This window comes from Triticum aestivum, chromosome 3D, assembly GCF_018294505.1.
Source record: "Triticum aestivum cultivar Chinese Spring chromosome 3D, IWGSC CS RefSeq v2.1, whole genome shotgun sequence".
In the NCBI taxonomy this organism is placed as follows: Eukaryota; Viridiplantae; Streptophyta; class Magnoliopsida; order Poales; family Poaceae; genus Triticum; species Triticum aestivum.
The window spans coordinates 18777609-18792450 of NC_057802.1; the positions used below are offsets into that span (position 1 = coordinate 18777609).

At 46.4% G+C, this 14842-nt stretch overlaps 1 long non-coding RNA gene and 1 pseudogene across 1 annotated transcript; one reads left to right on the forward strand and one right to left on the reverse strand.

Moving 5' to 3' along the window:
• The first annotated feature begins 4818 nt into the window (after window positions 1-4818).
• On the forward strand, window positions 4819-5563 carry LOC123076064 (uncharacterized; annotated as a pseudogene).
• A 27-nt stretch (window positions 5564-5590) lies between these two features.
• LOC123076966 (uncharacterized) lies at window positions 5591-8224 on the reverse strand. The gene is made up of 2 exons (XR_006436300.1): window positions 7946-8224; window positions 5591-6036 (listed from the first exon to the last, which is right to left on the reverse strand). It is a non-coding gene; the product is annotated as an uncharacterized lncRNA (long non-coding RNA).
• Window positions 8225-14842: the final 6618 nt, after the last annotated feature.

The window sequence follows — 14842 nt, forward strand, 5'->3', positions numbered from 1 at the left end:
TGCAATCGTTAGGGCATGCATGTATCTTCTGCACCTCCAATCCTAGAGGGAAGAGAACCTTCTTTGCTTCGTACGTACTGTCGGGCAATTCATTATCCTTTGGAAGCTTCTTCCTCATTATTTTCAGTAGCGTGCCAAATCCCTTGTCAGATACACCATTGTCTGCCTTCTATTGCAGCAATTTCGGTGTGGTACCGAGTTTTGTGTTGTTATCTTTGTAATTTTGGTACAACCCTTTTTTGTGATCCTCTAACATGCGATCAAATTTCAACTTCTCCCTTTCACTTTCGCATTCTCTCTGTGCATCAACAATGACACGGCGAAGATCGTCATCGGGCACATTGTCTGGTGCCTCTTGATTGAAGCTTCCCCCGTTGCAGTATCACCGTATTCAGGGAATATAGGATAGTTGTCATCATCCTCTTCTTCTTCGTTGTCTTTCATCATAATCCCTCTTTCTCCGTGCTTGGTCCAAACATTATAGTGTAGCATTAAGCCCTTCTCAAGCAAGTGCAAGTGAAGGGTTTTCGAGTTAGAGTAATCCTTCGTATTCTCACAGACAATACATGGACAATGCATAAAACCATTCTACTTGTTTGCCTCAGGCACTTCGAAAAATTTATGCAGGCCCTCAATGTACTCGGAGGTGCGTCAGTCACTGTACATCCATTGTCGGTTCATCTGCGTGCATTATATAATTAAGTGTATCAAAAAACTATTACAGAATATCATGAATAGAGAAGTGACCAAATTAATACAAGTTCATCATCACATTAAAATCAAAGTACAGTGGTGATCAAATGTTATTACTGAAAAATAGATACTTAAAGTTCATACATATAGTTCTCATAGAACAACATATAGCTCTCTAGAGCATCTAATTAAAACATACATTGAAACTAATATACAACTATGTAAAACATTTAAATGCAACAATAAATGTGATCAAAATTGCAACTAAGGTAACAATTGATCCGACAGCATAATGATACCAATCCTCATTATCAATAGCATATTTTCTAATCTGGCTAATCTTCACGCGCATTGCATCCATCTGGATCTTGTGATTATCGACGACATCGATAACATGCAACTCCAATTTCATCTTCTCCTTTTCAATTCTTTTCAATTGTTCTTTCAAATATTTATTTTCTTTTTCAACCAAATTTAACCACTCGACAACAGGGTCGGTTGAAATTTCTGGTTCACATACCTCCTTGATAAAAACATCTATGTCACGTTGGTCGGCATAATTGTCATAAACACTAAACAAAACAAATAGTTATAAAAGATAATATATCACATCCGAATCATAGACCGATCGAGGGCCGACGGGGGCGGATACCAAAACCATGGCACTATATAATAACAAACAATAATAAAAAGTAAGAAAATTATACAAGTAGCTATCTGCATCATAAAATTAAGAATTATTTTTTTTAAAGAAGATAAGAACAAGAGGCTCACCACGGTGGTGCCGACGATGAGATCAGCGCGGGCAATCGATGACGGTGAGGATGGGAACGGGACGGCACCCTACACATGTGCAGACTCTAAGAAGTTAATTTAAGCTCAAATTGTGCATCTGAATTAAAAGAATTCCCACGTAAACTCGTACACTAAAACCCACAAACCACTCTACTTCTAGAGCATTTGAAATGAGCTAAACTAGCAGTGAGAGATGAAAGGATGAAGTTGCTAACCCTTTAGAACACTTGTGTAGTTGGTGCACCGCCAAATCTAGACAAATCTTGGGGAAAATGGAGCTTGGAGGTCGATCTTGGAGAGGAGAAAGCTTAAATGTGGCTCGGGCATTTCATCGAACACCGCATGTGCATAGGAGGTGAGAGCAGAGCAGCACACAACTCCCACACGCCGGCCGACCAAAAAACAGAGGAGTGAGCGGGCAGGGGCGAGCATATATATAGGCATCTCTTTAGTCCCGGTTTGTGGCTAGAACCGGGACAGAAAACTGACCTTGTGTCCCGGTTCCAGCCACCAACCGGGACTAAAGGGGTTGCGCCAGGAGCGAGGACCTTTAGTCCCGATAAAGGGGCTGCGCCAGGTGCGAGGGTCATTAGTCCTGATTCTTGTCTAGAACCGAGACTTAAAGGGGTCAGACGAACCGGGACTGATGCCTGCCGTGGCCCGGCTTGCGTCCTGGCCTCACGAACCGGGACTAATGCACCCACGAAGACTAATGCACTGATATAGTCTGAACCAAAGCCCTGTTTTCTACTAGTGGTCATAACCACATAGGCGTTGACCTTTTGTCCATCGGCGACAACAAGAGGAGGAGACAACTGGCTATGGCCTGGATCGCCACCCAAGTCGGCCTAGAGCAATGCGGCCATGCAAGGATCAACTAAATATACCAATATACCCTACATACTAACCGTTGGATCAACTAAATACTACCCACTATTTTGAGTAGTATGATGTACCGTAAAAAAATCTCTTAACTAGATGGGTGCGTGATAAAACAAATGTTCCCGAAACTCTTTAGTTTTGATTGAAGTCAATCTTTTCCAAGTTGCACAGCCCCTATCATTGTCATTCTTTATATATATATCTGGCAATGCAACGCAAAAATCACGTAGAGGATGGCGCTAGCTAAATATGCTAGACATAAATATAGATTTGTATGTATTGATGTTACGTGCTGACTTGTCATGGTTTTACTCGTCTAATTAACTGTCTGTTGTTTTCCTATCTTCCTCCCAAGACAGAAAAAGCGATCTAGCTTTCCGCTGCCAGGGACTCGCGCTCCTTCCCCGTTCCCCGGCGGATCCCCTCCGCCGATGACCTCGGTCGTCGTTGGTGAGCGGGGTCGTGGATCCATACATGTGGATAGTTTTAGGCGAAAGTAGCTTAGTATTTTAGGTTGCTCATCGTCTTGGCTTCGCTGGCGGCGATGGCGGCGCTGAATAAAATTTCTTCAGATCCTAGTCCGATGAGACGATTGGTCCTATCGATGGGGGTGTATTTGAAATCCAGTATTTTCAAGCAAGGATGATGTGGGACGGCCACATCCTCGTGGTGGACATGTGTCCTCGGGCTCCTCCGTTGCGACGACGTCTGCTCCAGCGTTGGCGCGGAGCTTGAGAGGTAGTCCAGGAGCGGTTGCAGATTGTGGTCTGCATCGACGACATCTGCAACAAGGAATGTGTGCTGGGTTCATGGTTGATGGATGGCAGGTGTGGTCTCCTCCGTCGGCGTCTTAGTCGTGGTGGGGTGCCAGACCAGGAGTTCGATGCCGTGTCCGGGGTATTGCCCCGGTCTTATTCGTTCAACGGCAATGGCTTCACTTTTCGGGAGCCACCTTGAAGGTCCGCAAAGCTGCATATCAGCGATGTTGCCGCGCCGAGCTCGGGTGAGGAGGTGATCCGTCATTCTATTCTTCGGTGGCTGTTGTGGTGGTGCCGGAGGCAAGTGCTAGACGTTGGTGTCAAACTCAGAGATGTTCCGCTATCTTTTCAGTTTTGTCATGTCGGTCCTTATGTGACTTGTATTTTGATTTTTATCATATGAATGAGACACGTATTATGATGTAAAAAATAATTAACCGTCCGTTCCCCTCCTCTTTTTTTTGTGTCGAATTCAGGAACTTTATTAACGTAAGTTCATAGTGTTACAATCCGCCCGCAGGCAAGAAAACAGAAACTCAGGGCTTGCATCAAGCCAACTCTCGGTGGCATCAAGTGTGTTGGCTAGACGAGCACACTGATGCGCCGGAATATTAACTTCCCTATTGACATGAGTAACAGAAAGTGAAGCAAAGGTATCACCGATTTCCTCTAATTCGTCCAAGATAGGCGCTGCAACTGATCGAGTGTTGCTGCACGATTTTCATAGATTAACTAGCTCCAAGCAGTCAATCTCCATGATCATATGTGAGAAACCACAAAGTTGCGGCAGGTTGCCCGTAGGTGTACGTGTAGCATCACTCCGGTGGTAGCTAACCAACACTCACGCACAAAGTAAAAACAAACTCACCCGCAAAAAAAAAAGTAAAAACAAACCCAGTAGTCTCACACACGGAAACATAGACAAGTCCACGAAATAAAGTGACAGCGCGACACCCAAACACCATCCGTGTGTTCTTCCACGCAATGTACGCAACACGCAATGTACGTCGCCATGCACCCCTCGTTGCTACGAGCACTCCTCTACGTCCTGGCAAAGCTTCGTACTGCTGCACCACACGACGACGGCGGCGGCAGCCGTGGCGACTTGCGCGCCCAAGGCGTGTGATGTACGTCGCCATTGAGTAGCTGTTCTAGTTCGGCGGCCTACCTAGAGCCACGCCTTACTTCGAGGTGACGGAAGTATATATGCATCTGCCCCGCAGTTCACGGCACCAAGACTGAGGCTATTCAAGACCATTCCATAATCAATGTTTTAAATAGCCGGCTATAGCTCCGCTATAGCCCGCTATATAGCCTTTTCAGCAAGGTGCCGCTAAATAATCCTATGTACAAATAGCCCGCTATAGCCTGCTATAGCCCGTCATAGCTCCGCTATAGCTGATTTTGACCTCCGCCGCTATTTGACAATAGCCCGCTATTTAAAACATTGTCCACAATATCCACTTGTCTGAAAAGTCCTGCACCCACTTGATCTGCGCCCACCCACTAATAATTTGTCCAAGGTCTTTCCTCGCCCCGTCAACTGGGTAATATGCATTGGCGTATGACGATTGCCAAAGACTCAACTGCTCCGTCCATATAGTATCATTCATTCGTAACCAGGCAAGGTCACTAATTCCGTTTGCCCCTCTGTTTGTTGCTGCAACAAATTTCCAAGGCTTATTCTCCTATGGCTACGGGCTGCTGGTTCTTAGCCTTCTTCTGGGTTTGGTCGCTGCTTCGTGCTCATTCTGGCGGCTGAGGAGCAGCAAAGGGGTGGCTGCTCGGCAAACAGCTGCGGCAATCTCACCATCTCCTACCCATTCTGGCTCCCCGACATGGAGACTACAAGATCGTGTGGTCCCTTGGATTTTGAGGTCAGTTGCATCGACGGCAGTGTTCCTGTTCTACGGAGCTCTGGATTCAATGACTTTACGATCATGGACGTCTCCTACGAGGAACGCAGTATGCATGTCGTTGATGTAAAGATAGAAGAAGACTTCAACGTCTCGAAGAGCTGCCATTTCCCGAGATGGAACACCTCTGGCAAACTGGCACTTCCGTTTAAGGTCAACCCAGCCAACATGAACCTCATCTTCTATAACTGCACCAAGACGATGGCGCATCAGGGCCGGGCGCTGGCGGAGATGAGATGTGTGAACACGAGTAACACATTTGTTCGCTCGGGAGTGCGTTATGATGCAATCGGGGACTACGCCGACTATGCTTTGGAGGGCTGTGATGCTATCGTCATGCCGGTGATGGGCTCGTTCGGCGAGGCGAACAGGAGCGATTACGAGCGGCTCATCAGCGATGGCTTCCTCTTGACATGGGATCTCCCTCTCCCTACTCCTGCACCTGCACGTAAGTTCACCTGCCAAATTATCTTTAAACAATGCTTTGTAGTAAGTTCAATCGTCAAAAAATCCTCTTGACATGGGAGAGTAGAGGACACCTGCTGGTGGTAATATCACTCGTCAAATTGTTTTTCTTTTCTATCAAACTTATTTATCGTTTTGAGAAGAGCGTCTTTAATGAGCAACTTCTATAAGCTTCTTAGCTTTAGGAATCAAATCATGATCTTCTTTTTCTTCTCCCACATCCCCTCTCTTTGCTTTGAAGCGTTGAACTGTTATCCACGGTATAGCTCAATCAGGACTAATTAAAGCCCCCCTCGCATGCACTGGGAGTACCTATGTACCTCTGATACTCTTAGAAGAAAGGACACCGATTTAGGTGCCTTTTGTTGTTTCGAGTTTGAGATCAGGAATGCGCTTCCCTCTTGGATCTATCATGTGTCTGCGAGTTTCCACAGAACATGTTCTAGATTTTATTGCACAGTACTATAATGTATCGATGGCCGCTGGGTGTGCTTGTCCTTCCTAAGAAGTCATGGCATACAAATAAACTGCCATTGACAAAATAATAAATTTGTCATGTCTGCGATACATACATACCATCCACGGTCTAATAAAACTTGAAGTTTTGTCGTGTGGCTAATAAACTAATGGCAAAAAACAGAGAAAAAAACATAGTGCAAGCAGGCATGGCAAAAACAATGGTATGGCAGAAGTTTTGGTACAAAGAAATTTGAAAATATTAATGTGACATTGAACAAATCACATGACATATTCAATGACATGATGGTGAAAAAAATTCCATGGTAGATAGAATGGAATAAAAATTGCCATGATATAATAACTAAATTTTCCATGATGTGTGAAGTAGATTTGCCATGATGTCAGAACAAAAATTGTCATGAGAGCATAATTTTTTTAAAACAATTTGATTTTTTTTAAAGATGGCATGGCAAAATTGCCATGATCCAATATAAACACTTTCATAGTAGATAAAATGGAATAAAAATTTCCATGATGTAATAACTAAATTTAACATGATGTGTGATGTAGATTTGCCATGATGTGAGGACAAAAATAGCCATGCCGATACACTAAATTTGCCGTGTTGCATGAGAGCATTATTTTTTTAAACAATTTTGAAAAATTGTTTTGAAAGATGGAAATTTTGCCATGGCAAAATTGCCATGATCCAATATAAAAATTCCATGGTAGATAAAATGGAATAAAAATTTCCATGATGTAATAACTAAACATGCCATGATGTGTGAAGTAGATTTGCCATGATGTGTGAGCAAAAGATTGCCATGCCCATACACTAAATTTTCCATGTTCCATGAGAGCATTATTTTTTAAATAATTTGAAAAAAATGTTTTGAAAGACCTGAATTTTGCCATTGCAAATTTTACTTTTAATGACATGGCAATTTTTACTCTGTTTTCGCCATGGCAATTTTCACTTTTTTAATATAGGCCGAAGCATGAAATAGATCTGTACAACATGACATTCATTATCATTCTCTACCATGGCAAAAAAAAATTATGGATCATGGCAATTCACACATCATGGCAAAGTTCTTACTATTTTTTGCCATGGCAAATTTCACTCCATTTTCGCCACAGCAATTTCACTTTTAATTACAACGGGAAATTTTGCTTTTTTTTTGCCATGGTCCATCTGATATATTTGCCACGTCAATATAGGTAAATTTTCCATGGCAAAAATTCTGAAAGTTTCTACAACATGGCAATCTTGCCATCCTTTAAATAGTTTGCCACCATTTTCTTCAAAAATATTTTAGTTTTTATCTCTAACATGGCAAAATTAATTGATGGACCATGGCAAGTTTAAGTTAAGTACCATGGAAAAATTCTTTTGTCATATCACGGCTATATTTGTTTACATAAATGACAGTTTTATTTATAGATTTTACATTGCAAGTTTAACTCAAGTATCATGACTAACTTTTTGCCATGTTTTATAGAACTCTAAGATTGTCATGACAAAACGATTACTAAAACATGGCAAAATCTGAAAGTTTTTGAATCATGGCAAACTTGCCATCTTTCAAATAGATACCACCATTTTTCTTCAATTGTAAGTTACCATGGTCCATATAGACATGGCAAATTTGCCATATTTTATTGTAGAAATCTTTTTTTTTGTTCTATCCAAACAACTGGCCATGTGATTGTTTGCAAAACTGCCATGATTGAGGGACACAAATTAGTGTCAAAAATTGCCATGGGATTGAATAAAACTTATACTGGAGTTGCCATGCCCCATCTACAATCATATGTCGCCATCGGCCTACTGTGTGCATTTAAATTGCAAAAAAAATCACATGCGTACACCGTTCGCCGTGGACGATTCCTCCTCCTAAAGCTTACCCGTCGCTGGCTATGGAGGGTAGGAACCAACAGAAGAAGAAAAGTAGGAGGGGCGTGCGCTGGCCTCACCAGTGTGCGGCGGCGAAAAGCATCGACTGCAAGGGTTGGAGCCGAGCGGCAGCTCGGACGTGGCTGCGGGACCGGTCGGCGTGGACTTGGAAATCGGCAGCCTGGTGCTCGTCGTCGCCGACAAGCGAGAGCGCCACCGCGCCGCCCGCGTTGGAGGCCCGGAGGCCTCCATGGTCGCTGACCCCAGGCCGAAGGCCATGGACGCCATGCCGCCGTAGGCCACCAACATGGGGAAGAAGATAAGATGAGGGGAACGAGTGGTGACAGGGTGAGGGAAGGCGTTCGGGCCGTGATCCGAAAGCTGACGAGGCAAAAAACATGCTCCGTGATTCGTGCAGAGATCTGACGTCCCAAAGAGCGTTCGGGCCGAGATCTTGAAAAACTGGTCGTTCGGGTGTTATCGTTTCCGAAAAAATAACTATGGGCGGTCACATCATTGGTCCCCTGGATCTCTTAGAAATGTTGATTACTCGACCAGTCAAAGTCTTTTGAAGAACAGTCAAAGTCTTTTCGTCCTCCCACGACGTGTGGATTTACTAGCACTGCCCATATAGGCTACCATTCATTCTCTGGCTAGTGTTCTCTCTTAGATCAATCTCCCCACAGCCTTACACCTACAGATTCCAATTCCTACGCCGCTATGCATGGCTGGTTCATGATCTTTGTCTGGGCCTGGTGTCTACCGCTGATGCTTGCGGTAACGGCGGCTGACGAGCAGCAAGGGAGTGGCTGCTCGGCCAGGTGCGGCAACGTCGCCGTCTCCGACCCATTTTGGCTCACTGATTAGGAGACGGGAAGATCATGTGGTTCGCCTGGACCCCCGGACTTCGAGCTGACATGCTTGAACAATGGTTATCCTGTTCTACGGAGCTTTGTGCCCTTCATGCCCGGCTTTTCAATCTCCAACATCTCGTACGAAGAACGCAGCTTACACGTCGTTGATTTGGAACACATGCCTGCCGATCTGGAACTATTGCACGACGCCTCCAACATATGCCTGCCGATCTGGAACACATGCCTGTCGTACGTTTCGGATTGACCCCATCAACCAGAACGTCATCTTCTATAACTGCACGGAGGAGGCCGCGGCGGCGGCTACGGCACGCCGGGAAAAAGAGCTGGTGCATGAGACGAATATGAGGTGCGTGAATGCGAGCAATGCGTTTATTCGCGCGGGGTGCGTTAGAGCATCTCTAATAGGCGCACAAAAATTTCGCGCCCTAAATAATTTTAGCGCGCCACCGTAGCACAAATTTGCAGTCTTTGATAGCGTTTTTCAATGCGCGCCCAACCCTTTTTTGTGCGCGCACTGTTTTACAGCTTCTGTTGGAGCTGTCCGGCACCCAAAAAACTCAGATTTTTGCATGCGTCCCAGTTTTTGAGCGCCTGTTGAAGATGCTCTTACGACACCATCGGGAACTACTCTGGCTATGCTTTGGAGGGCTGCAATTCTATCGTCGTGCCGATGCATGGCTCGTCCGCGGGCGAGACATTCACAAATCCGACCGACTACGAGCAGCTCATCAAAGATGGCTTCCTCTTGACATGGGATCCGCCACAACCTCTCACGACGCATGTACCTGCAGGTAAGTTCACCCACCGAATCATCTCTTAATCTAAGTTGGTAGCTAAGCTAGGACGTGTGGTGCCTTTATTTGGATAGCTCGTACCGAACCAAGCAAACCAATCATGTCACTCCCTTGTTACTGGTAATAGCTAAAACCAACAGGTGCACATGATTTGCATTAGTAGTACTAACAAGCTATCATGTCAAGAAACTTGAATTACCAATTCTTAGACCTAAAACGCTGAAAGAGAAATATAGGACAGGAACCTACCACAGCGCTGCTGTCTGCGAGCACACACGTTCAGATCCTTGGGTGGTGTTTGGTTCTCTAGTCCTAGGACTTTTTCTAGTCCTAGGACTTTTTGAAAAAGACTCTCAATGAGGTGCTTCTAAGGACTTTTAGCAAAAAATCCTAAAAAAGTCCCATCCTGTTTGGTTTGTTAGGGACTTTTTTTAGTTTCAACATAAAAAAGTCCCTGGAACCAAACACCCCCTTAGTCCACGGTCCGCAACTACAGCACCTCCTTGGTCAAGCCTGCCCCTTTGGGTTCTGCTGAACTGGTTTATTTTCCTCTGAAAAATCGTTGCTGAACCAGTCGATTCCTTTGGACTTCGTCTCCAACGGTCTGACCGTCGTGGTTTGGTGGCTGCCGCTGATGCTCGTGGCGGCTGAGAGCAGCAAGGAGAAGGCGGCATGGGCTCTCCCAAGACATGCGGGAACCTGACCACCTTCGTCCCATTATGGCTCGCTGACACGGAGACGGGAAGACCATGTGGTTCCTCAGACCTTGAGGTCACTGGCTCTAGCAACACTCCAGTTCTATGCAGCTCTATAACCTCGGGTTTTGGCTTTGCTATCATCGATATCTCTTACGAGGAACTCAGCTTGCGAGTCGTTGATAGAGGCAAGCTGAACTTACTCCAGGCCTCCAAAAACTGCTGCTCATGATTTGCATTAGTAAAATTATTATCAGAAAAATCTCTTTAATGAAATGATATTTAGAAATTATTTTGAGATCGTAAAAAATGTTTCATATAATTTCGAAAATTGTTGGTATGGTTTGGGGAGGTTTGTTGTGTATAGCTAAAAATGGTTGACACAATCACAGAAATAGTTTTTGATGGCTTCCACCTGACATGGCAACTGCTATATGTTAGGGGTAAGCGCACTCGTCAGATTGCTTTCTCTAATCAAACTTACTTATGGCTTGATAAGAGCATCTTCAATGGGCAACTTCTATAAGCTAGTTCTAAAAATCAGCACCTTCTTTCTCACCCCTTCTCTTTGCTTTGAAGTGTTGACCTAATTATCCACGGTAATAGCTCAACTACGACTAACTAAATGTCTACTGGCACTCGTGATTCGAAAAGCTTTACTACTAACAAGTTAGCATGCAAGAAACTAGAAATACCAATTCTTAAAAGCAAAATGCTGAGAGAAATATAGAACAGGAAAGTACCATGGCACCGCTCTGCAAGCACAGATAGTCCATCTTTAGTCCACAATCGGCAGTCACATCGCATCACCCTCAATGGTCTAAGACTTGTCCCTTGGGTTCCACTGAACTGTTATTCTTCTTATGAAAAATCATTTCTTAACCAGTCAATTCCGTCAGACTCTACTTGCCCTCCCTCCACTGTATTTGTCTTTGCATACATCGCCCAAACAATTCAGTCACCATATCTTATCTCCTACCATTCCGATGTACATCGTCCACGCAATTCAGTCACCATATCTATATTGTACCGTTCCAATGTCCCAATTAGCTTGCCGTTGCCGCTGTTCCAAATTTGTTGCCTTACAGTTCACATACTTTAGTTTTGTAGGCCGATAAAGATCCTAGAGGAAGATGTAAATTCCCAGCCCCAAAATATACAGCAAAGAGCCCGTCGAGGGGTGAACGGAATTGACTGGTTTATATATGTTGTGGAAAAAAAGAATGAAAAACTATAGAAAGACCGACATGAGTTATATTCCACACAAAACGACAAAGTTTTCAACAAGTAATGAATTCCCTTTTTCCACTGTCAAGCTTTAGTCTACTGGCCGCAGTTACATCGCATCGCACTCCCTTTGGCTGAGAGACTCCTCTTATACCTCCCTTTCACTCTGCTAGCTGGACGACTTGTTTTCTCTTCTCAAAGTTCCATCTTCCGCTGAATAATCAAAATCCCTCAAAGTCCTTTGTTTCCCCTCCTCGCGTCCATTTACGAAACTACTCCTTTCCCGATATTTATGCCCGCTCTGTGCACGACGTGCAAATCCAGCGGCTAGTGCCCTTCTCATTACATGCATGTCTGGCTGGATTCAATCTCCGTCTGTGAATTGTGCAAAAAAAAATCAAGTGTACAGCATGATTCCTCCGTTTATTCGTATTGGTATATCATCTACGCAATTCATCGCCAGATCTCAGATGTCTCCAACCAGTTTGTTGCTGCCTCTATGTGTATGTTTCGTTTGCATCGCAGCAATTAGACCAGGCATGCAAGCACAAGCATACTGCGAGCCTAAGCAATGTGGCAACCTGACTGTCTCATCCCCGTTTGGCATCTCCTCGGGGTCGCATGAGAGCAGGTGCCAAGAGCTTGATTTCTAGGTCCACTGCACCGATGGCATCCCGTACCTCAGGTACTACGAGCCTGGGTTAAGGCTTCAAATCCTCAACCAGGGTTAAAAATTTCAACGAAATTTCAGTGAAATTTCACATATTTCAGTGGGGTCGGAAATATGTTTGACCCCGAACCCAGTGCGATTTTGGGGATCCAATTGTGGTCCTAAAATTTCAGAATCGAGATGCATAAAGTGTATACCCATCTAAAAATGGTGATGATATTTGCCAATTTGTAGCACCCAGATTGATTAACAATCGAAAAGAGAGGCGCATAGAGGATACTTACTTGGTCCTCTCAAGCAAATAGCGCCCCGCTTTGGCTTCACGCACGAACAAACCTCGCCGGTGACCACCGCTATTCCAATTTTGACTCTCCTCTGGCGAACCGAGGGCTTCTCGGGCAACATCACTTTCGCCAAGGGCGCATGCTAGTGACTCTTTTCTGCGTGGGTCAGGACGGCAGTCGCACGCTGCTGGGAATCGGGGTCATTGCCGGTCGGATGTTGGGCTAGTCTTCCCCAAGGCCCGAGTCCTCTAAAGCCTAGTAGAAAAACTCAAGCCCATCATCGAAGGCCGCAAGTAACATGGCCTGCGGCGTGCGACCCAGGAGGCATCAACCATTGCCTCAGAAAAAAGGAGGCATCAACCATGTAGCCCAGTTTGTTTTGACAGCCCAGTCCTACCCATCACTTTCCTTTCCCTGTTTTCTCTGGTTGGAAGATCCTTTTCCTCACCCATTTTGATTGAAGCCGCGCACTCACCTTCAGTCCTCGAATCATATGGAAGAACTGGGCACCACCGAAGGTCAGATTTTTTTTGCTTGGTTGGACCTTCAAGATAGAATTTGTACTGCCGACAGACTTGACAAACAAGGATGGGGAAATTGTGATTTATGCCAGCTTTGCAAACGAGAGCCCAAGCCAGGCCACATATCTTCTGGAAGTGTCGGTACACCATTAGACTATGAGCATGGTGGTTGCGAAACTTGGTCCCGTACATGTGGATAAATCTTCATGGCACTTGGCGGGATCCGTTGAAGAGTGGTGGGATAGTACAACCAGCATGGATATTCCATCACGCAAGGCCATGACCTCTCTCATCATGCTTGTCTTTTGGGCAATTTGAAATGAAAGGAATGCCCATGTCTTCCGACACAAGATTGCGCCGCCCCGATCATCCTCAACATCATATTTGCGGAGGCGAGGCTGTGGGTCGCCGGGATGCAAAGAAACTATGGGAAATTATATTGTCGTGCGGTGTTGTATGGGAGGTTTGTAAGATTCTATTCTCCTCTTAATTAATATATGAGGCAAATCTTATGCCTCCACTTAAGAAGAGAGCGGGGGGAGGGTAATGCACGCACGCACGAACGAAATCAAATCAGCTCAATCTAGGATGATCATGCTCCAATAATAATACCCAAATAATGACACGAAGCAATGACGTTTTTTACAGCTTAGAGCATCTTCAGCCGTTGGCCCCCCAGAGGGCGCCTAAAATCGCCGCCTGGGGGTGAGCCGGCGTAAAAATTGGGCCTGGGGGCGAGTTGGTCCTCAGCTGCCGGCCCCAGGGCCGCCCCCAGGCGCGTTCAAAAAATAAAAGTATATATCAAATTTTGGCAAAGTTCGGCGAAGTTCGGCTAAACACAACAAATTTCGGCCAACTTGGGCATGTATTTCGACAAAATTCGCAGATTTTCATTACATAGCAAATATATAAACTAATCTAAAAAAGAAACTGGCTGAACGCCGAGTAGTCGCCGTCGTCACCGCCATCCTCACTGCCGTCGCCATCGTCGGCCTTCTCCTCCTTGACGCGGGCGCCCCTGCTGGACCCGGCGTCGCCATGGCGGACTGGTGGCGGCGGCGGCGCGTCGTCGTCGTCGCTGTCGTCGATGACGACGACTCCTCCTTCGTCGCGGCCCCGTCAGCGCTCCGCGAAGCGCCACTGGGCGGCGCACTGGCGCTCCCTCGCCATCTTCAGGGAGTCCTGGCGTGCCCATTCAAGGGTCGCGTCGTCGTCGAGCTCGACCTCGCCGTGCTCCGTCTTCATGGCGGGGAGACCCGGCTCCGCCTTCAACGGCGTGAGCCCCGGCTCCGTCTTTGGCTTGACGAAGAAGCGCGGAGGAGGAGTCGACGAGGAGGCGCGCCGGCCGCCCTCGTTGATGACGATGCCGGCGCGGCGAGTGCGCCGGCCGAGCGGCGTCTCCGTCGCGGGCTCGGCCTTGACGCCGAGCAGGGCCGGAGTGCCGGAGGAGTGCGAGGAAGAGCGCGAGGAGGGGGAAGAAGAGGAGGAGCCGAACCTCCTTGGCGCCCCCCAGCCTTGCCATTGATTCCCCGCGGGAACCATGGCGTTGGGGGAAGACGAGGCGCGGTGTCGCTGACGCGGCTGGCCCGCGGCTTTTTCGCGCCAAAACCGCTCACCCCGGCGCCCCCGGGCGCCCCCAGCGCGCCGGGTTCGGCCTGGGTCCGCCGGCGCTGATTTACCGAAAAAGGGTTTCCCCCCGCTTTGTATTCCAAAGCAACCAACACCGATACAAGGATCGCTGGGGCGAACAGCACAGCAAGCCCAAAAGAAAAGGAAGAAGAAACAAATGCCAACAACGGCAGCTCGACAAAGAGCGGATGACCCGCCATCGCTACGCCCTCCAGAAGCAAACCACCACAACCCGAGGCTCCGAACCGCCGCGTACCAAGCAGCACCTTCAAGAAGGAATGC